The sequence below is a fragment of the Myotis yumanensis genome, unplaced genomic scaffold (genome assembly GCF_028538775.1).
Source record: "Myotis yumanensis isolate MYYU_CA2020_CCGP unplaced genomic scaffold, mMyoYum1.0.hap1 SCAF_3, whole genome shotgun sequence".
In the NCBI taxonomy this organism is placed as follows: domain Eukaryota; kingdom Metazoa; phylum Chordata; class Mammalia; order Chiroptera; family Vespertilionidae; genus Myotis; species Myotis yumanensis.
The window spans coordinates 167,209,526-167,230,844 of NW_027223754.1; the positions used below are offsets into that span (position 1 = coordinate 167,209,526).

The following is a 21,319-nucleotide window of genomic DNA, read 5'->3' on the forward strand; positions in this document are numbered from 1 at the left end:
TCCTTCTACTGCCTCCACCCTCCACAAATGCTTTTCCGAGTAACTTGAATTCCCTGAGGCCCCAGAGGATGAGGCCTTTAAAGCTACCGGGCTTTAAAAACACCTGGGTGTTTTTTCTCCAGGGCCTCACACAATTTAACCTGTGGAGTCAAAGTGACCCACAAAGTGAGTCAAGTCTCTCAGCTGGTTATGATTGTTTCCATTTTGCAAAAAAAGAAAAGAAAACCTCTCACATCAAAAGGTTAGCTGCCTTGCCCCAAGTCACAGAGCCAGGGAGTGGCCAAGAGGAGCCCAGCAGCCGTTCCTATTTTCATGCTGCTTTGTATCAATTTCATGGGAGAGTCTGAGCCCGCCTTCCTCACCCTGAGACCAGAGGGGAGCAACTCCTGCGCTTGCAGGAAGTAGACTCTTCACCGCTTTCCTGTTTTCTCACGCGGCACCTCTAGGATCTCAGGGCCTCTCATTATCTGAAATGTGAAAAAGGCACGCGTTTAATTATTCATTTTCCATCGCCCTTGATGAGGGATTAACTGCCAGGTGAAACAGAAGGAAGCAGCCTGACCTTCAGGCTGTCGGGATGCGATAACTGACCAAAACCTCGCGTCAGTTTCAATGGGCAAATGAAAGGGCTTTCCTGGGCTTGACGCAAATGGGCTCTCAGGATCCCTAACTGAAGTCAAAGGACGGAGCAATGACAATAAGAAAATAAACATGCGCTAAAAATAGCCATGCTTGCTTCATTCTGTCCGCAGGTGTTTCCCAAACTCTCTGGACTTACCGGGTCCATGGGGTTTGCGTGTGGGCGCAGAGGGGGCTGCAGGGAGGACCGGGGAGGGGAGGCTGTGCAGGGGCAGCCCGTTCAGTCTCCCCCGCAGAGGAGCGTCAGGAAGGGAAAGACTAACGCGGAGGCCTGTTCATCACAGCTGCGGGACCAACTGGCTGGTTTCTCATTAATTAGCTGGTCCGTTTGACCAAAGGTTACCGTGGGAATGATTCATGGAGCCGTTCCGCTGCGCGGCATGTAAACACAGCCTTCTAATCGAGGGCTTCGCTATTAAAATGGTCATAAATAGCTGCGAATTACTACTGTTGTGCAACTCGTGACTGCACCGCGGCTCGGGCAGAGCAGATGGGAGCCTCGCTGCAGCCCCCGACGCTGCCTTAGCATTTCGTGAGCGCAGTGGGGTCCCTGCCACCCAGATGACAAAATGGCACCCTCGCTGCCCTGCTCTGTTCCAGGGGAGCACATTTTTCAAAAAGCCATCGAGCCTTGAAAACCTCTCTCTCTCTCACACACTGTAGGATAGATAAATATATAACTGCCCAAAACATGGCAAAATGAGCCACTATTAATAACTCAGAGCCTGGGGATTCAGGCAGTCCAATGCGTCTGCCAAAAGTTCAGAATGTTTGCTGGGTGCTTTGATTTTTTTTTTTTTAAACTCTGTTCTTGATTTGCTTCAGTACATTTCCTACTTAGATATTCTACCCAGTATATGTCAAATTTTATCTGTGACCTTACTAGGACATACCAGAGCATACAGGACAGGAATAGAAGGCCTTTAAAGCTACTGGGCTTTAAAAATTATGCTGGCCTAACATTTTCCATATCTCTCAATCGTAGCAACCGTCATCTTTGCCAAATATGCAGAAATCGCTGAAGAGAAAATAAAGGAACTCCCTAAATTACTTACATGGATAATAATGTTGTATTATTAATTGTTTGTGGAACATTTACGATGGCCAGACACGGTGCTTCTAGACGTCATTGCTAGGCCTTACGTCAACCCTACAAAGAGGGCGTTGTCCCCATTTCACAGACCAAGGCCGGCCAGTGACTCCTGGGGCTGGAATTCACACTCACCGCTCTTCAGCTTGAGCCCCATGCAACGGCCAGTAGGCAATCCTTTCTGACCGCTGATGGCAATTTTATGGTCCAACCAACCACTGCAATGCTCTGGCCCTGGAAGGAAACCCAAATCCTCTCCTGACATCACAGAGACCACCTGCAGACGGCAGTGTGCTGACTGGGAAATTGTACAATGCAGCCAGGGGGTGGGGGTGGGGGGGTGGAGGGGGTGGGGGGGCAGTGGGGAGAAAAGGTAAAACAACCTATTATCTTTGCACCATTCATTATTATTGTAAGACAATGAAAACAGCACGCAAAAAATGGTAAAACATGTCACAAACGCTTTAATCCACTTATATTCCCTGATATATTGCGTCTGAAAATCTCCAATGTAATCATGCTCACCAGAGTTTTCCAAACATTGAAATTGTTTCTAATATTTAAAAGCTAATGATGTTAAAATGTGATTTTGGTAGACCAGGTGTTTTTAATGATACACAGTCTATAAGTATATAATACGAATATATTAGGAAGATAATTTCGTCAGCGCAATTTAGTTTTTTGGGAATTACCTGGGAGTCAAAAGCATAGTGGTTTTAGATAGAAGCTATCATCTATGACAAATTATTTCTCTGAGTTCTGAATGCATCATAAACCCAAACCTTCTTTTTAATTCACAGTTTTTTCCACTGATATAGTTCAAATGGGAAGTATTAAAGCAGCTAATAATTATTCTATTTAATATATGGTGGCTACTGAACAGTGAATTGTTAAACGCATAATAATTAGGAAGATTTAGTGTCACAAGTGTGGGTAAAAAGATAAATTTAAAAAAAAGGGTCAATGAGTCTTAGAATGAGATTTCAGTCACGGGAAACAGGTACAAGAAAGCCAAATAAATGACAAGAGGTATTCAACTCATTGGTGATTCCACAGTGACTAGCATTCAGTTCTCTTGACTCCCAGACCAGTGTTCTCCCTGCTAAAATCACTGTTTGGTTACAAGTAATATTGTGTTCCTTTCTATCTACCTACATTTTGCTTTTCTTTGGAGCCATCTGGAACATATAATAAAATATATGCCCCCACAAGTTAATATGTTAAAATGAACTCAGTATCCTAGGTGGTTATATTTAAGATGGGATAACTACATTCTTCAGATTTATTGAGAGAAGATCAAATAACAATCAAATAACTGTCATGGACTTATCACCAGAATCTCAAGTGTAATTGACCTTTTGTGGATCAGAAAAAATTCTCCTTTCTATCCCACCCTTTCTAGACTCTCTGCTTATCTCCTATGTGGAAGGCATCACATTTGAGATACTGGAGGATTGCCTGTGACTCGTTTTTGCCTCAATATTATGAATAGGAATCTGAACAAACACAAAGTTAATGATAGCTTTACCATATTACTTGTAAACCAAACCAAACAACCAAAGGGGAAAAGTACTTCCAATGAAAAAAATTCCTAATATATTTTTTAGTAAAATGAACACATACAAGAAAAAGAAAAACAACTATTGATTGATGGACAGATGATTCAGCTGGTTTCTACATTAACAATGACTCATTCTGTAAGAACTGAAAAGTTTAGAAAATAAATGATACTATTGTACCAGAAAAGATAAATATATAATATGCTAGAAACCAAACATGCTCAAAACATAATTTTCTTTTATTTCCATATATGACTTTTGAGGGTTCTGAATATTACTCTTGCCTTTAATGACATAGAAAAGGGAAATAAAATATTAATGGTAGTCTTTCAGAAAAAAAAACCAGTCCTTTATGCATGAAGATAATTATTCTAAAACAGTATTTATGATTAGTCCTGTATTGGAGAGTTTATATTAATATTCCCTCATTGGCCTTAAATCAAATCTGTGAGAATGGTCTCTTTTCTAAGGAAAGAGTTAAACATTGCACAGTGGAAACTTTGGAGCCCCTGGGTTTATATACTGATACCAGCACTGATGCAAATGTGCTATATGCCCGCTGTGTCTTCATCAGAAAGTCAGTTCTATGACTGCCATGTAATGGATGGGAGCTTGTGAATTTGCGGGCCGATGTTGGGAGTGCCCAGACGGAGTGAGAGGTTGTGCAGTTGGCTCAGAAAACCTCTTTCAATTGCCTATACTGGCTCCTTTAATGATGACTTTATGAATGTTGGCTGGGCCATCACTAAATCTTATTTTCCTGGGCTAAGTAAAGGCTGACACTGCTTTCCTCTTTTCCTCATGCTTTTCAAACAATTCTAGCAGAGCTCCAAGGATAGATGGAAGTCCAGAAGGAACGGTAAAGGGAAAAGGAGGGCTCCTGAAAAGGTGATATCTGAATATCAGGCCCCGATGTTCTCAAAATATTCATGAGAGGTGAAGAAGGAATATTTGTTATAGTTGTTAGACACTGTACTAAGGTGCTGAGTAGGCAAAGGTGGTGGAAACATAAGCCCTATTTTCAAGGCACTTACAATTTGATGGAAGAGTTGATTTGGTATTGTGTGGCGTGTGAGGGACAGGGGAAAATTTATCTGTAATGGTAAGTAGCCCTTTTAGGCAAAATAAGTGGTCAGCTACGAGATCATAGAAGGTACTATGGGAAGACTCCTCCTAAAATGTATTCCAACCAATGCTAAAAACAGTATCGTGAATCATTATTCCTTAGGATCTAATGTTGCCTTCTCACAGCAGTGTTTTCTGAAACGTTACTGGAAAAGCCAGAAAACCAAGTATTTGCTAGTGTGAAAGGTTTTCAGATGACTCTCCTTCCTCACAAGAGAGGGAAGGGCTGCACCAAAGCACACTGGGTACCTAGGGGAGAAGGTGAAATCTACTAGTCAAGAGATTGTGGCCCTAGCGGGGTAGCTCAGTTGGTTAGACCATTGTCCTACTATGCCAAGGTTTCAGGTTTGATTCCCAGTCAGGGCACATACAAGGATCAACCAAAGAATGCATAAATAAGTGGAACAACAAATAGATGTTCCTCTCTCTTTCGCCCCCTTCTTCTCTCTCTAAAATCAATAAATTAAAAATAAAAATAAAAAGAGATTAAACAAATTGTTTGTTGGTTGCTAGGAATCTTGCTGGAATTAACTCAAATTAAAAAGAGGAGCTAAGTGAAAATAAAGCCAGCAATCTTATAGATGTCCGGAAGCAGGAAACAAAGTCCAGATGGACTTCAGAGCTACAGGAGCTGGGAAATAGTAAGTCGGTTGGACTCTGATTCTTTAATTTTTTGACTCTTCTCCATGCCTTTTAAAACATGTCTAATTCTTTTCTCTAGAGACTTGGCTTCCTCTGATTATTTATAATTTTGTCCTCAAGTAACTTTGGTTGGACTTGACTTGGTGTGTCCTGGCGCCAACCTCAGCTCCCACTGGATGTGAGCTCTCGGCGGTAGTCCATAACCACTGATAGTGGTTTCTGCAATTTGGCTCAAATTCTCGAGAGAGTCTGATTGTTGTTCCTGAGTTTGATCCTGGTCTGTTCACAATGGGGTGAGGAAGACACGGGGTAAGGTCAGGGCCACTTCAGCCTGTCCTTTATAGCAGAGACTGTGAAGAGCAGGAATTTCCAGAGATAAGAAGTGGGGAGGTGGCACAATTTTCCCAAAGCATGTCAACTATGACCCCAAACCAAATGCTCTCTCCCCCTTACCTGGAGAGGGGCAGGACCCTGTCTGCTATAACATCATCACAGCAGCAGTTTACTTTCTGTTAAATTTGTAGTAGGGGGAGAAGATGGAGAATCAGAAACCAGAGTTTTATCCAAATACTGTCCTATTTTGCATTGTGTCAGTACTCTGGGTAAACTAAGGAGATAGAGGTAGACACTGAGGAACTTTTAATTTATTTAATCACCCTTAGTGAGCACCTACTCTGCCTTAGAATAGAAGAGTCTTATGTACACCAAAAGTTTATATTATTAACTAGTGGCCCGGTGCACAAAATTCGTGTGTGTGGGGCGGGAGGTCCCTCAGCCTGGCTTGCACCCTCTCCAATCTGGGATTCCTCTCGCAATCCAGAACCACTGGCTCCTAAGCACTCGCCTGCTTGCCTGCATAATGCCCCTAACTGTTCCCCTGCTGGCCTGATGGCCCTAACTGCTCTCCCCTCATTGTCTAATCCCCCTAACTGCCTATCTGCTCTCCCCTCCTGGTCTGATCCCCCTAACTGCCTATCTGCTCTCCCCTCCTGGCCTGATGCCCCTAACTGCCTATGTGGTCTCCCTTCCTCTCCCCACCTTCAGACCCCAGTAAAGGAGTGCTGAGAGCTCTCCGCCAAGGCCCGCCTCCATCCTGACACCCCCATCCGGGCTGGGTGGCACTGTAGGCCTGCGTGCTTCCACGGGGCGGGGGGATTGAGGGGGGGGCACCGTGGCCCATCCTGATGCCCCCCCTCAAGGCCAGGTGGCACTGCAGGCCTGCGTGCACTTCCGCTGGGGGGTCGCCCCCTGCAGCAGCCTCATGTCCTGGTGGTGCAAGTCCCCGCCCCCGCCTCCGCCCCCCAGCTCCTGTGTGCATGCACCTTTGACTGGTCATGACTCAGACACCAATAGGATCAATTAGCATATTCCCTCTTTATTATATAGGATGGCTCTTTGCGGAATGTGTTTGTTGGCTTTCCCCTGAATATAGTCTAGATTTCACCAGTGAAAAATTCCCAAAATAATCTCGGAATCAATTGTACCTAAAAATTTCTATGAGCAGAGTATTAATAAATTTAGATATATAAACAATCATCATTTCTGGCTTTGAAAACTAAGTTCAGTCCAGTGCCTGGAAAGGAAAACTAAGCAGAAAGACTAAAATAAACAGTGTATTATCAGCCTTGACTTTAATGTGAGTTTCCTAATGACTGGAAACTCACTGTGTTTGCTACAGGCTGATGTTTATGTATGTTTTGATTTTTAAAAATCTGATAGGTCATCCAGTGTGGCTAAGTGGTTGAGCATCAACCTATGAACCAGGAGGTCACCATTCGGTCAGCGTTCGATCCCAGTTAGGGCATATGTCCGGGTTGTGGGCTCGAGCCCCAGTGTGGGGCGTGCAAGAGACGGCCCATCAATGATTTTCTCTCATCATTGATCTCTCTCTCTCTCTCTCTCTCTCTCTTCCTTCCTCCCTCCCTCTCCCTTCCTCTCTGAAATATATAAAAAATAAAAATAAAAAAGAAAATATATAAAAAAATAAAATAAAAATCTAGTGATGAGGAGTGATAAGAAGCAGGAAGATGATGGTCATTTAAGGCAGGGGTCCTCAAACTACGGCCCGCGGGCCACATGTGGCCCGCCGAAAACACTTATCCGCCCGCTGGGTGTTTTTGCCGCCGCTGCCTGTTGCTTAGCAGCTGACTCGTCCCGGGCCGCAGTGAGCATGTGTGAAATGTGCGCCGCACTCTCCGACTCCCCTCCTTCTCTCTGTCTCTCGACTCCTCCTCTCAGTCTCGGGTGTGATCTGACAAGTCACGAGCTTGCCTGTGCAGAGCCTGCTGCTGCCTGAGGACCGAGGTAAGAACAAGTTAGGATTTATTTTTTTTTGAAGTTAGGAGAGCCTTTTTTTTTTTTTGAAGTTTTGTTTTTTTACTTCAAAATAAGATATGTGCAGTGTGCATAGGAATTTGTTCATAGTTTTTTTTTTTAAACTATAGTCCGGCCCTCCAATGGTCTGAGGGACAGTGAACTGGCCCCCTGTTTAAAAAGTTTGAGGACCCCTGATTTAAGGAGTTGGAATTAAACTGTGTGTTTTGAGGGATGCATTTTTTATAGGCACCTTTATCTTTATAAACACAAGTTATCTTAGGTATTTTTAGTTGATACATATAGTCAGAGGACTGAGCTAGGCATGAGGGACTTAATTTCAACATAAGCTGTATAAATGTGGACAAATCTCTTTCCTCCCATTATCCCTACTTTGCTGTCTTTTTGGCTTATCCATCAAGTTATTATTGGGATCAACTGAAGGCTGAATGTTAATGCTCTTTGAAAACTACAAATACCATATGGGAAGTGTCTGAATTTGACTGAATAAAATCAATGCTTTATTGAAAAATCAGTATTATTGCCTGACCTCAATACTGAAGTTGTTTTACACAAACTTACAATCTATTTTTGGTGATTATTTAATCAAAATTTCATCTCAGATATATTTTAACTAGTGCACATAACTTACATAGTGGCTGTATTGCAAGTTTATTTCCTAAGAAAATACAAGAAGAAAAACAAACAAACATTGGAAAGGATAAATATATGGGCATTTACAAATCATTACTGATTGTAAAAAACAATAATTATAATGTCATTTGTAGTAGAAAAGCTACGTAGGACTAAAATGCAAAGCAAAAGAACACAAAAATCATGAGAGTTAGACAGCATAAAAGGTTTAAGGGTCTAAGAATATAAGAGGAGTGGTAAAAATAATAATTTGTACAATTCTGTAATAAATCAAGGATATGTGTTGTAATCTCTAGGATAACTACTATCAGAATAAGAAACTAATATATAATTTTCAAGTTATTAAATAAAAACATTACATAATAAAAATTCTTAATAATCTAAAAGAGGCAAAAAGGAGGAAAAGGAACATAGGAAAAAGGAATATAAAAGAAAAGAGCCTAATAGAAAATAAAAAATAAGATGGTAGCTAGAACTCAATTAAGTAATTACATAGTGAACTAAATTTGAAGTAAAAGACTATGATTGTCAGACTAGATTAAAACAAACACAACTATATACTTTAACTATAATGATAAAGAAATGTTTAATGTAAATAAAAAGGAAGATACTAGTAAACATGCCAGGTAAAAAGTTTGTGCAACTCTACCAATATCAGGCAATGTGAACTTTAAGGCAAACATTTTATTAGAGATAAAAAGACAAAGTTCATAATTATAAATGGGATAATCCAATAAGAAGATATTATAATCCTAAATCTATGTGTACCCAATAGCATTGCTTCAGAATACACTAAAAAAAAAATGGACAGAACAAAAAGAAAAACCGTACAAAACAGCAATCACAATGGGAGTCATTAGCATATCTTTCTCAATAGCTGGTAGAACAAGTCAAAAATTAAAAATTAATCAGTAAAGATATAGAAGATATTAAAAGTACAATTAACAGATCTAATCTAATTTCCATGCTTATAAAATAGCACCTGCTAATGACCAACTCACATTCATTTTGTGCACATTTATTAAAATCAATATATTGTAATACAGAAAGTCTCAACAATTTCAAAATACTGAAATCTTTCAGAATGTCTTCTCTGACCAACCTGGAATTAAGCTAGAGATCAATAACAAAAATAGAAAGAAAACCCAATGCCTAAAAATTAAACAATAAAATTTAAATAATCCATGGGATAAAGAAAAAAACAACAAAAAATAGAACATATTTTAAACTGAATAATTAAAAAATACATTTCAAAGCTTATGAGGAAAAACTAAAATAATGCTTGGAAGGAAATATATAGTCCCCTTTTTTGAAATATATAGTCTTAAATGCATTTATTTGAAAAGAAAAAAGTTTCAAAAAATCAGTAATTAAGTGTTGATCTCAAGAAGGTAGAAAAAGAGCAGCAATCAAATCTAAAGAAATAAATCAGTAAGTCCAAAAGTTGTGTCTTTGAAAAGATTAACATAATTGATAAAACCCTAAAGAGTCTGATAAAAAGTAGAAAAAACACATATTTGCAACAAAAGCAATGGAAGAGATAATATCACCATAGATTGTACAATTAAAGTATCCTAAAAATAATGTTCTATAGATAAATTTGAAATTTGAATGAAATAAACAAATTCTTTGAAAAACACAACTTACCAAAGCTGACAGAAGAAGAAAGAAAATATTAATAAGTCTGTCTGTATTAAAAATTTGAACATATTATTTAAAAATCTGTCCCCAAAGAAAACCCCAGGCCCACTGAACTTAACAGTGAATTCTTTCAAAGATTGAAGGAAAAATATCACCTGTCTTGTATAATTCTTCAAAAAGCAGAGCTTTCCAGACATTTCAAAAAATAAAAGCAGCATAAACTTGATTTTAAAAATCTGACAAGCAAGAAAATAGAAAACCCACCTTTCTCATAAACCTTATTAAAAAGTTATTAACAAAATATTTGGGCAATCAAATCTAGTGATACAGTACACTGAGTGCAGTTTAATATAGGTGTGCAAGTGTGGTTTAACATTCAAAAATCATAAACTCTGTTTATCCCATTCACAGAAAGAGTAAAACCACATGAGGATCTTAAATGCAGAAAAGTATTCCATTAATTCAACATTCATTTGTGATGAAAACTTTTAACCAACTAAGAATAGAACTTCCTGAATGTGATAAAGAATATCTACAAAATACCCACAGCAAACATCATCTTCAATGGTAGAATATTGAAAATGTCCACATCATATTGGGACTGAGTCAAGAATAGACCCTGCAACCACTTCTATTCAACACTGTAACTGGAGTTCTAGCCAGTGCAAAAGGCAAGAGAAAGAAATAAAGGTCATAGAGACTGAAAAGAAAGAAAAAAACAACCACTATCATTTCTAGACAATAAGATTGTGAACATTGAAAATTTCCAAAGCATCTATAAGCAAATTTGTAGAACTAATAAGAGAATATAGGAAGGACACTGGATATAAAGTTTATATGCTAAAATTATTTGCATAGATTGAATGTTTATATGCCATCCAAAATTCATATTTTGGAATCCAACCCCCCAATGTGATGGTATCAGGAAAGGCAGCATGTGGGTGATGATTAGTTCTTGAGGGTGGAGCTCTCATGAATGGGACTACTGCTCTTACAAAGCCTCTGTCTGTGAACGAAGAAGGGGTACTCATCAGATACCAAATCTGCCAAACCCTGATCTTGGATTTCCCAGACTCCAGAGCTGTGAGATACAAATTTCTGTTGTTTATAAGCCACCCAGTTTATGGTATTTTGCTATAGCAACCTGCATTGACTATATTTGGATATACTGGCAATAAACAAATGGAAAATAAAACATGTTTAATAGCACCCACAAACTCACACACCTAGAAATAAGTCTAATTAAACTTTTGCGAGATCCACCAAAAATTACAAAATATCATTGAGGGAAAAAATGAAAAAGAACCAAATAAATGAAAGTACACAATATTATTATGGATCAGATGACTCAATATTGTAAGGATGTAAGTTCTGTTCAAATTAAGACACACTTCTGTCACAGTGCCCTCGGCAGTCCCCATTCTGTCTCTTGCGTCAACAGTGTTTAGCCAGAACAGACCTAGGGACAATGGTTGCCCTTTCATCTAGCCTCCGACCACTCTCCAGTGTCAGAATTATTTTACCGAGGTGGAGGCTGCCGCCTGGCCAACCTGCATCTGCGGGCCACCCACACCTACCTCTGTCTGGCCTTCTACTAGTATTTCGACCGTGACCATGTGGCTCTGGAGGGCATGAGTCTCAAGAAGATGGGTGACACCTGACTCACCCCTGCAGGCTGGCCAGCCCCTAGGCTGGGCTGGGCAAGGCAAGTATCTTTTTGAAATGACTAGCCTTTGGAGCCCAGAGGCCTTTAAGGGGCCCCTCTGCATCCCCTGTTGTCTGGATTTTGCCTGAGCCTCTCCCTAAAACCACTAGCATCCTTTTAACCACCCTGGAGCCCTCTCCCATGCTTTGGACCAAATGGAAACAATAAAGCCTTTTGCAGAAAAAAAAATTTAACACATACTTCTATGCACTCTCAATCAAAATCCAAGTTGTGGGTTTTATTATTTTTTAACCAAAAATTTACAGACAATTCTAAAATTCATATGAAAATGCAAAAGGCCAAGAATAGCAAGGGTATTCTTGAAGAGGAACACATATGGAAGACCTAACACATGAGATATCAGGAGCTATTACTATAAGGCTGATAATAAAAACTGTGGTGCTGGTGCAAGAACAGATAACGTGCCATGAATAGACCCACACATATATAAGCACATGATTTATGACAAAAGTGACCACACAATGCAGGAAGGAAAAGGGTGGTCTTTTCAATCAATGGTATTGGGTCAACTGGATATCCATGTGGAACAAATTGGATATCCATATGACATCTACCTCACATCACACACAAGAATCAATTCCAAATGTGTCTTAGTCCATTCAGGCTGCTATAACAAAAATACCATAAACGTTGGTGTCTGTTGAGGGACTGCTTCCTGCTGAGTCCTCACATAGTAGAAGGGGACAAAGTCTTTCTCAAATGTTCCATCTCCTAATACTATCACCTTAGGGGTAAGTATTTCAATATGTGAATGGGGGTGAGGGGAGACACAAACATTCAGACCAGAGCAAAATGGATTGGAGATACAAATTAACAAGTAAAACAATAAAGCGTTTACAGGAAAACATCTGCATGATCTTGGAGTAGGCAATACTTTTTAAAAATAGGAAATAACAGGGGACTCTTTCCCCCTCCCCACGTGGGAGTCTGTGCTGTGAGTTTCTTTCCCCTTTCCCACGTGGGAATCTGTACTTTTTCTTCAATAAATTTCCACCTTTGCTATACCATCAAAAAAAAGAAAGAAAGAAAGAAAGAAAGAAAGAAAGAAAGAAAGAAAGAAAGAAAGAAAGAAAGAAAGAAAGGAACAACAACAACAACAAAAATAAAAGAAAAAAGTGATAAACTTGACTGTATTAAAACTAAGAACTTTTGTTCACCAAAAGTGAGTAAAAAGGCAAATCACAGGGTGGGATAAAATATTATATTTACTTTAAATTATTTTTTATTTTTCAATTACAGTTGACATACAATGTTATATTATTTTAAGGTTATCATTATCATCCATTATTGTCAGTGACTAGACATTATATAATTTACTAAGTGATATATATTTATGCACACATAATATATATGATGAAAAACAAATTCAGAATAAAGAAGTCTTACAAATCAATAAGAAAAAAAAAGACAGCTCAACAGCAAAATGAGCAACAGATTCATAAAAGAGGATCTATAAATGGCCAATAAGCATAAAAACCGTCCCAGCTTATTACAGTAGCCCCCCTTATCTGTGGCACCTCTGAAGTGCTGGCAAATGTTCTGGTCCTTATTTGGGTGACATTGCCCAAATGATGAGTGGGAAATACCCAGTGTACGAACTGTGCTAATCCTCTTCTGTGCATGTTACATCATTTTTGTCTCATGACTGTCTTTGGTGGAATTTTCTTAAATTAGAATGGTTGGACAGAACTCCATTTCTGCTTATGAAATTATCCAGTTTACTTTCAATATGCATCTTTATCATTATGCTTTATTGAGGTTCTACAAAATGCCTGCTTCTCAGGACTGGCTTTTCTCTTGAGGTGGCTTTGCAGCTTTCTGGTATCTCTTTCTAATAAGAGTTCTGTGTTCTCTATGCATTGGCCTCTCTCCTGCACAATCACCATTCTACTTTATGTACGATGTTGTTTTTCCTTTGCATTTTCTGCTATGGTACTGAAGAAGGACGAGGGAAGAGAGTGTCTTGAATAGAAAGAGTAATTTTCTGATTGGGGCAGAATCATGATGCTTCTATATTTCTTACAAACTTAAGATTTCATTGAATAACTGCTTGGCACCTTCTGCCCAGGAATGACTGTGCCATATTCAACCAACCTGAATATGTGGTCTGGTTGGCAGACAAACCTCGTTTGTGGCAATGGATTTGTCATGCGATAGTAGCTTGATGCCACTAAACATTAAACTAATCAAACGAACCGTACTCTCCCCAGTATTTCCCACTCACCAAACATTTATCATTATAAACTTGACTTCCCAAAGCTTTCTGATAAGCAGAGAATATGATTAGGTTGATATCAAGTCCTGATCCACTTTATCTTTGCCTTAAATTGATAAATAGGTTTTCTTTTGGTTTATATTATAAATCATTCCACATGCATCAGGATGACTCTGGGACACCCAAAATATCAAGTTTTGGGGCCTGCCACGCTGGGCTATGCGGATGTTATCAAGGTGACCCTGTCTGGAGAGCCCACCACTCAGTTTCATCCCGGACATACCCTACAAACAAGCAAACCAACAAGCACATTGGATACTCACTGGGTCAATGCATATTCTGCTTGTGAAAATATAACTAAGATTCTCAGTGCCTTCCCAGCAAAGGGAACTTAGAAAAGAGGAATGTAGATGTCCAATGGTTTTCATACGTATAATCGAGTCAATGAAAAATTCTACTTTGAGGTAAATGTGGACAGCTGCCACAACAGCACATTTTCTTCCCATCACCCCGCTCGAAGAGCAGACTCATCCGCTAGCAACTTGTTTAGATTTGTACCTGACCTCTTCTGTACGCCAGCTTCCAAGGAAACCGTCCTTGGTTCCCTACCAGGCATTTTTATCACAACGCGAGGCAAGCAGCAGCACGTCAAAGCTGTTCTCTGGAGAGAGCAATTATTATTTTATTTATTTTGCCTTTCCCTGCAGTTCAAAACCCCTCTGGGGACTCTGCAGTACTGAGATTGCCAATCATCACTCCTAACGAAAGGTCTCCACTCAGGATGTTCCCCACAACATGCCAGCTTGAAGGAGAGGCTCTGAGAAGCCCAGGCGTGCAGACCGGTGTCTCACTCCAGCCGGCGGCAGCTGAGAGAGCACCTTGGAGAGCAAGCCAGGGCCGAGCCAACAGGAGGTCCTCCAAATGAGGACGGAGGGCCTGCTGTACTCTGGTACGGCCGGGCTCGGGAGAGCCACATAATTAGTACAAACATCACTGTGGAGACACTTCTCCGGCTCTGTTTATTTTGTACATAAGCCGAGCTTCAGTTCCATGAAGTTCAACAAACATTTGTTAAACACCTGTGCTGTGTCAGGTCAGGTCCAAGGCACAGGGCAATAAAGATGAATAACACGTGATGGGGATTCACTGTAAAACTCTTTTACAGCTTTATCCTTCCCAAAGCACTTTTCACATGTGTCGCCTCAGTTATCACTGTGAAATCAAACAGTGCATATATTGGTACTGCATTTCCATTTGATGAATGAGGAAGCTGATAATCTCAAAGACCAGGTCACTTACCCCAAATCATACATACAGTTAAGAAACGAAAGGTCTGGCACCAGAACCCAAAGATTTGATTCTTTATTTCAATGCTCTATTTTTTTTTAATGCATTGCCATTTGCCATATAATTAGAGGATGTTTTAGGCCCTGTGTATGTGCCGGGGGAAAAATACTTTCTTTCCTTCGAGTTCTTCATTGTGAATGCCGTAGATAAAATGAGCCATAGGGTTCATATTATCATTACTTAAATCTGAGGTTTATTTTCATCCCTAACCATTCAAATGGTTTCTCCCAGGTTATATTTTCATTTGCATACAATTCACTTTGTTGAGTCAACAAGAAATGAGTAAGATCTAAAATTCTGCTTGTACTGGAATTTTTGAATACCCAAAGTACATATTTTCTGTTACAAATATTATTTTTTTCTGTTGCAAATATTTTGGTTCTATCCAATTTGGAATTGAATTATACACTGTCTTATGTCCTATAATTATTTCAAATACGACTACAAATTCCTAGAGGAAAGCAGCCCTATCATGGCTCTGGGCGAATGGCCAGGACTAATAATATTTGCTGAATGGAATTGAAATTATGGCCGACCCTTCTGCTCCCTAATGGGAAGCATTGGAGCTATCGTTCAGCAGGAGATCAGAGTGAAGCAGACTTGGGTGAGAGGCCTGGTTCTACCACCCACCTTGGGCGAGTTATAGAAATCAAACAAGCCCCATTGCCCTCATTAGAAAATGGGGATGTTAATGGCCATCTCTTTGAGCCCTTGTAAGAATTAAATGAGAAGCCTGGTACACAGTGAGAATGCAATAAATGTTGGGTCTTATTACTACCAAGTCCACTTCCTTGCATCTTTCCAGAGGCCCTTCTGCCTTCCTCTACATGAATGTGATGTTTCTTTGCACTGTAACAAACTGAAAGAAAGGTCAGAGTTCCCGCCAATTACTCATGGAACATCTACGACAGAGGGCCTTGTATTTGCTGAGAATAATTGAATACGTATTTGCAATAGTGCTGGCATATAAGAGAGAGAGTTTATTATTTTCTTTCTCAATTTTATTTTATTTTGTGTTAATGTTGGCTAGTAATTAATGATGGTTTCAAATCAGATATTTCTTTGAATAATCAGATGTTACTTTTAAAAGGTATGATAAATTAATTACTGCTACAGGAAAGCATTTTGTTATTGATTTTTTTTTTTCAGGGCGGGAGAGAGAGCAAGTGAGAGAAATATTGATGTGAGAAAGATACATTGATTGGTTGCCTCCTGTACTCAGCTTGACTGGGATCGAACTCGAAATCTAGGTATGTGCCCTGACCGGGAATCAAACCCTCGACTTTGGTGCATAGGATGATGCTCCAACTACTGAGCCATACCAGCCAGGGCTGAAAAGCATATTTTTTTAAAGGACACAGAATAGGAGTCAACTGCTGCATATAGTTCTCTAAGCCCGGTGTGTTAAATATTATCTGTATTTATCAGAGAGATAAAATTAGCCTCAGTGTTGAGAGATATAATAGCATTTAGGAATTCAATTAGATGATCCCTTCAGGCTAATTATGAGCAAACTGAAAATTAGAGCACCTACTATTTCTAACCAAAATCGCAAGAAATAACTATAATGCCAGATGCATAGCTTTGACACAGTGAATTTTATAAAGCAAATTTTCCTCTGCTGAGAATTTCAGAGTATTAAAAAAAGGTCAGCTTATTTCTCTCATTACATAATAATGACAGAGAGAAAATCTTCCTTTTCCAAACTTCTCAGGTTCCTCACTGCAATGGATTTATTCTTTGAGCACAAACATAATTTTCCAGTAAGATGAATGGCCTTCTCTGGTTCTTTATATTTTTTTCTGTATCTTCCAATTTTTCTACAGTGAACACATAGGATTTTTAGGATTAGGAAAAAAGGCCTTCGGTTGTTATTTTTATTTCTCATTGAAAAACAAAGGGTGGTGCCAGGCCGGCGTGGTCAGTGGTTAAACGTTGACCTGTGAACCAGGAGGTTACGGTTTGATTCCTGGTAAGGGTACAGGCCCAGTGTGGGGCCTGCAGGAGGCAGCCAATCAAAGATTCTTTCTCATCATTGATGTTTCTATCTTTCTCTCACTTTCCCTTTCTCTCTGAAATCAATACAAATGTATTTTAAAAATTTAAAAAAATAAATAAATACTAAAAATGGTGGTGTGGGGCAGGGGACCATGCCACCTTCACAAGGCGAGTTTAAGAAAGTGTTGTGGGAGACAATTCACAGTTGCTGGAGGTGATCCCAACCAAGGATGTTGAATCCCAAGCCTGGGAATGTGGACAACTGGCCAACAAAAAATATGTCAGTGACTATACCTGCCTCATCCTAGTAAGACGTGTGTGGCCAGTGTAGCATTTCAGGGCATTATGTGTTGCTATGATTCTCAGACTGAAGAATACTGCCTAGCACATAGTAAACAGTTGTCAGATAAATGACTGTATTGCTAAGAGGGAACAGCAATCACTGTACCTCAAGTCAGGGGAAATCGGGGTCACTTTCTGCCTGAGAAGTCATAAGAGGGTTTTGCTCTCTGAAACTACAATCCCTGAATATTAAGTAGGAACATTGATGCACATGACAGTCATAGGTAACTTTAAACAGTCATAAGTTCTCATTGTGCTTTTTCTTATCATAAAAGTATTGTAGAAAATACAAATACAGAGAAGGAAAGAGAAGAAAAAATTTCAAACCACTGTTAGGACATAGGTATATGTACTCTTTCAGATGATATTCTATGCATATGCATATACATATATTTACAACAATTGAAATAGTACCTTTTTGTAACTTTTACTTATGTCACCAGATATTTCTCTGACACACATTATTTTTAATGACAATATAGTATGACACCAGATGGATATACACGAATTTATTCACCTAAATCCCTGTTGCACTTAAGGGTATACCCTATTCTTTTTTCTTTTTTTTTAAAATATTTTTTATTGGTGTCAAAGAGGAAGGGAGAGTGAGAGAGTGAGAGAAATATCAATGATGAGAGAACATCACTGATCGGCTTGCCTCCTGAACCCCAACACTGGGGATAGAGCCCACAACCTGGGCATGTGTCCTGACCGGGAATGGAACCGTGACCTTCTGATTCATAGGTCAACACTCAACCACTGAGCCACATTGGCTGGGCCATTATTATTATTACTATTTTTCTGTTAGAAATAATGCTGCAATGAATGTGTGCTACCCCATTATAATAAAATATTTAATAGATTAAAGTGACATCTCAATTATGGAGAACTTGCCCTAAGTTACTTTTCCTGGAGCAGCAGTGGGACTGACACCATTCACTGGGGAGAAGAGGGAGGAGCAAGTATGCCCAGTGCAGCAATAACTGACCCAGATGAGGGACTACACCTAGACCTGCTCTAACTGCTACTATCTGTGTTCTAACACTTTGTGTTCCTGGAGCCTGGGCAAAAGCAGATACATTGTTATCAGAAAACCAAATTAATTTTTTTGAAGTTGAAAGGAACTCAAGAAATCATTAATTGTTATATCTTTCATTATTTCTTGGGGTTTGTGAAGAGATAAAGCATTTTTGCCCAAGACTAAAACTTAGATCCCCTCAGCTCATAAAACTGCTAAGTTTCTGTAGTCACATAGGGGTTTAATACTCTTATAATTGAAGACTCTGGGTAAAAGGGACTTTGGGCCAAGACTGACAACAATAGGGGCAGATGCGCCACATTCTAAGCTCAAGTGTAGCTAAACCAACTATGCAGGACTTTCAAAGGAATGATCCCAACTGCTTCTACAACCTTCAGCCAAAGAACACAATCAAAACCGTGAAAACATCATGTTAAGTGAAAGAAGCCAGACACAAAGGCCACATATTGTATGATCCCACTTATATGAAATATCCAGAATAGGCGAATCCATAGTGACAGAAAGTAGGTTAGTGGTTGCCGGGGGCTGAGAAGAGGTGGGGAATGGGAGTGACTGTTTAATGAGTACAGGGCTTCTCTTGGGGTGATGAAATTATTCTGGAAGTAGATAGTGGTGATGCGCAATGTGAGTACTAGTATATTAAAATTTCTGAATTATATACCTTAAAATGATCAAATGGTGAATTTTATCTCAACTACTTTTTTTTTTTTAAGAACCTATCAATGAAGTCCTTGGGGAGGACATGTGGGTCTTGCACGCCTCCCCTAAGAATGCCCTCCTACCACCCCTCCCACCCCAGATCCTCCATTTCTCGTGTAGGAAGCTTCCAGAGAATGAAGCCACAAGTTGCCATATGCTTCTTGGAGTTCAAACAGCATAGGGGCTGGAGCTCAGATCTCCATACAGTGAGAAACCCTGGGTGAGAGATGGTTCTACCATAAATCGTAATAAATCAACTGGAGCAGGCTGTTGCAGGAACAGAATAGGCAAAGATGTGTCTCCTATGGGCCAAGACTCCTGTCACATTGTAAAAACCCTACCAAGAGTGCCATCCCAGGGTGGGGACACCTCAACAGAGAGCTCCGTGTATAACAGTTGTCTCCTGCAGAGCTAGAGAGCCCAGTGAGCGCTGTCTCTGAAGAACACCAATGTGCCCCCAGGTTAAAAAAGAGACAACATTAGACATCTGCTGTTGTGCCAACCACACCTCAGTAGAGGATGCATACTATAGTCAAGTGAGATATGGCATATGAAAGCCCCTCACAGGGTAGAAAGTGCTATTAAAGTGTTCATTATTAGTAAAAAACAACTCAGAATAACTAGAATTGTTAAGCTAGTGCTGTAACAATTTGTTTCATATCTCTAACTTAATTACTGCAACTTGAGAAATTCTGGAAATTATAGGGCCAGAAGAACACCAGAGACTTCATCTACTCAAATCCCTACTCCCAGGTAGGAGTTACTTCCAAACCCAGCCAGACACTCCCATGACCACAGCCACCTCAACACACTAGATTCATAATCATGTCAAATGTCAATCCACTTTCTACTATCTGTTGAGTCCTTATTGCATGGTCAAAAATACCAACAGATTGGGCCATGTGGCCATACCTATCTGTCCTATTAAACTCTTGAGAAGGCAACTCAACCATCAGTCTTGGCAATCCATTCCAGGCTGGGACCTCCCTATCAAAAATGTCTTTCTTCTATGTCATCGAAATCCATCACATGGACCCTCAAGCTAAATTAGTCTCATTCCATTTTCAAATAATTTGGAACACAGTTACCATCTGGGCTATAGGATTATACAATGTTATAGGCTGTGGTGAGCTATAAATGAAATAATGCATGTGAAACAGAGCCCAGTCTTTGGCACATTATTATGGCCCAATACACATCTACTATTACCATCATTATATACTAGTACTCTTTCAGCACAAGTGACACAAACACACCCAAATGAACTTAACCCCCAAAAAGGGGAATGAATAGAGAATGTAATTTAAAAGGAAGTATAACATGCTTCCTTAGGCACGACTGGATCCAGGACTTAAATAGTGTTTATAGGGCTCCTCTTTCCTTCTCTTCCCCATCCCTCTTCACACAAGCTTTTGATGTACAGAGAGCAGGATGGCAACCAGCAGACGCAGGTGGGGGAAAGCTTTGAATAAGTTATGAGTTCATTCATTAAAAAATGTGAATGCCAAGCAGGATTCTAGGAGCTAAGAAAAGAGCAGTGACTAAAGCAAAATTTCTGCCCTTGTGGAATTTACCTTCTAGTTGAAAGAGTGGACCAGGTAGGAGAAGGTGAAGGGATGCTAGAAAGATAAAAAGGTATCCTCCACAACATAAGGCCAGACCTTATACTATTATTAAGGTCAACTCTTAGCTTTCTGTTCTTTCCAGAACTCCTTTCCCCTTGACAAATGTGCAGAACCCCCCAAATCAGGTGTTCAAATAGAGAAAGAAACGTGTCTGTAATTTTGAGTGCATTTAGTTTATTTATACTGTGTATCTTTGCATTCTGTTTCTGTAATGTGCCTGCAGCTATAACAGAACCTTCTGTTTCCATTTTGAAAGTCAGTCTTTTTAGGTGATTTTTGCATTAAATACAGGTCTTTCTTCCACCTTCATGGTTTCCTTTGAATAGGATGATGTTACTAAGTAAAACACTGCAAAAACCTGGTTATTTATTAGACACTTAATAAATGATTCCTCTGAGTAACTTTAAGTCTACTTCTCTGTGTTAACCATTCTCACCGTAAAAATGAAGGCTTGGGGATCAAGTTTCCTGAGAATCCCAGGAAATGTTGCCTGGCTTTAGGAAAACCTCAACCTCTGCCTCTCCCCTGGGAGCTCCCAGTGAGGCATGCTTTCTTGAAACATTGCAGGCTGTAATCTTTTTAAGGCAAAATTCAACTTTTCAAGAAACTGAAACTCATCTGAATCAAGCTGCTCTCATTTAAAAAATCTTGATTTACTAGTGCTT

The 21,319-nt window shown here is 39.7% G+C and overlaps 1 protein-coding gene across 3 annotated transcripts in view; it reads right to left on the reverse strand.

Annotated features, from left to right (window-relative positions):
- PCED1B (PC-esterase domain containing 1B) overlaps nucleotides 1-21,319 on the reverse strand; it is a 140,190-nt gene that overhangs the window by 116,402 nt on the left and 2,469 nt on the right. The window contains exon 1 of one of the 3 annotated variants that reach the window (XM_070410366.1): nucleotides 779-861. The exons of the other annotated variants lie outside the window; for them this stretch is intronic. The gene's annotated coding sequence lies outside the window, so the exon portion shown is untranslated. Of the gene's footprint in view, nucleotides 1-778; nucleotides 862-21,319 lie in introns of those variants that run through there. 3 annotated transcript variants of the gene reach the window in all.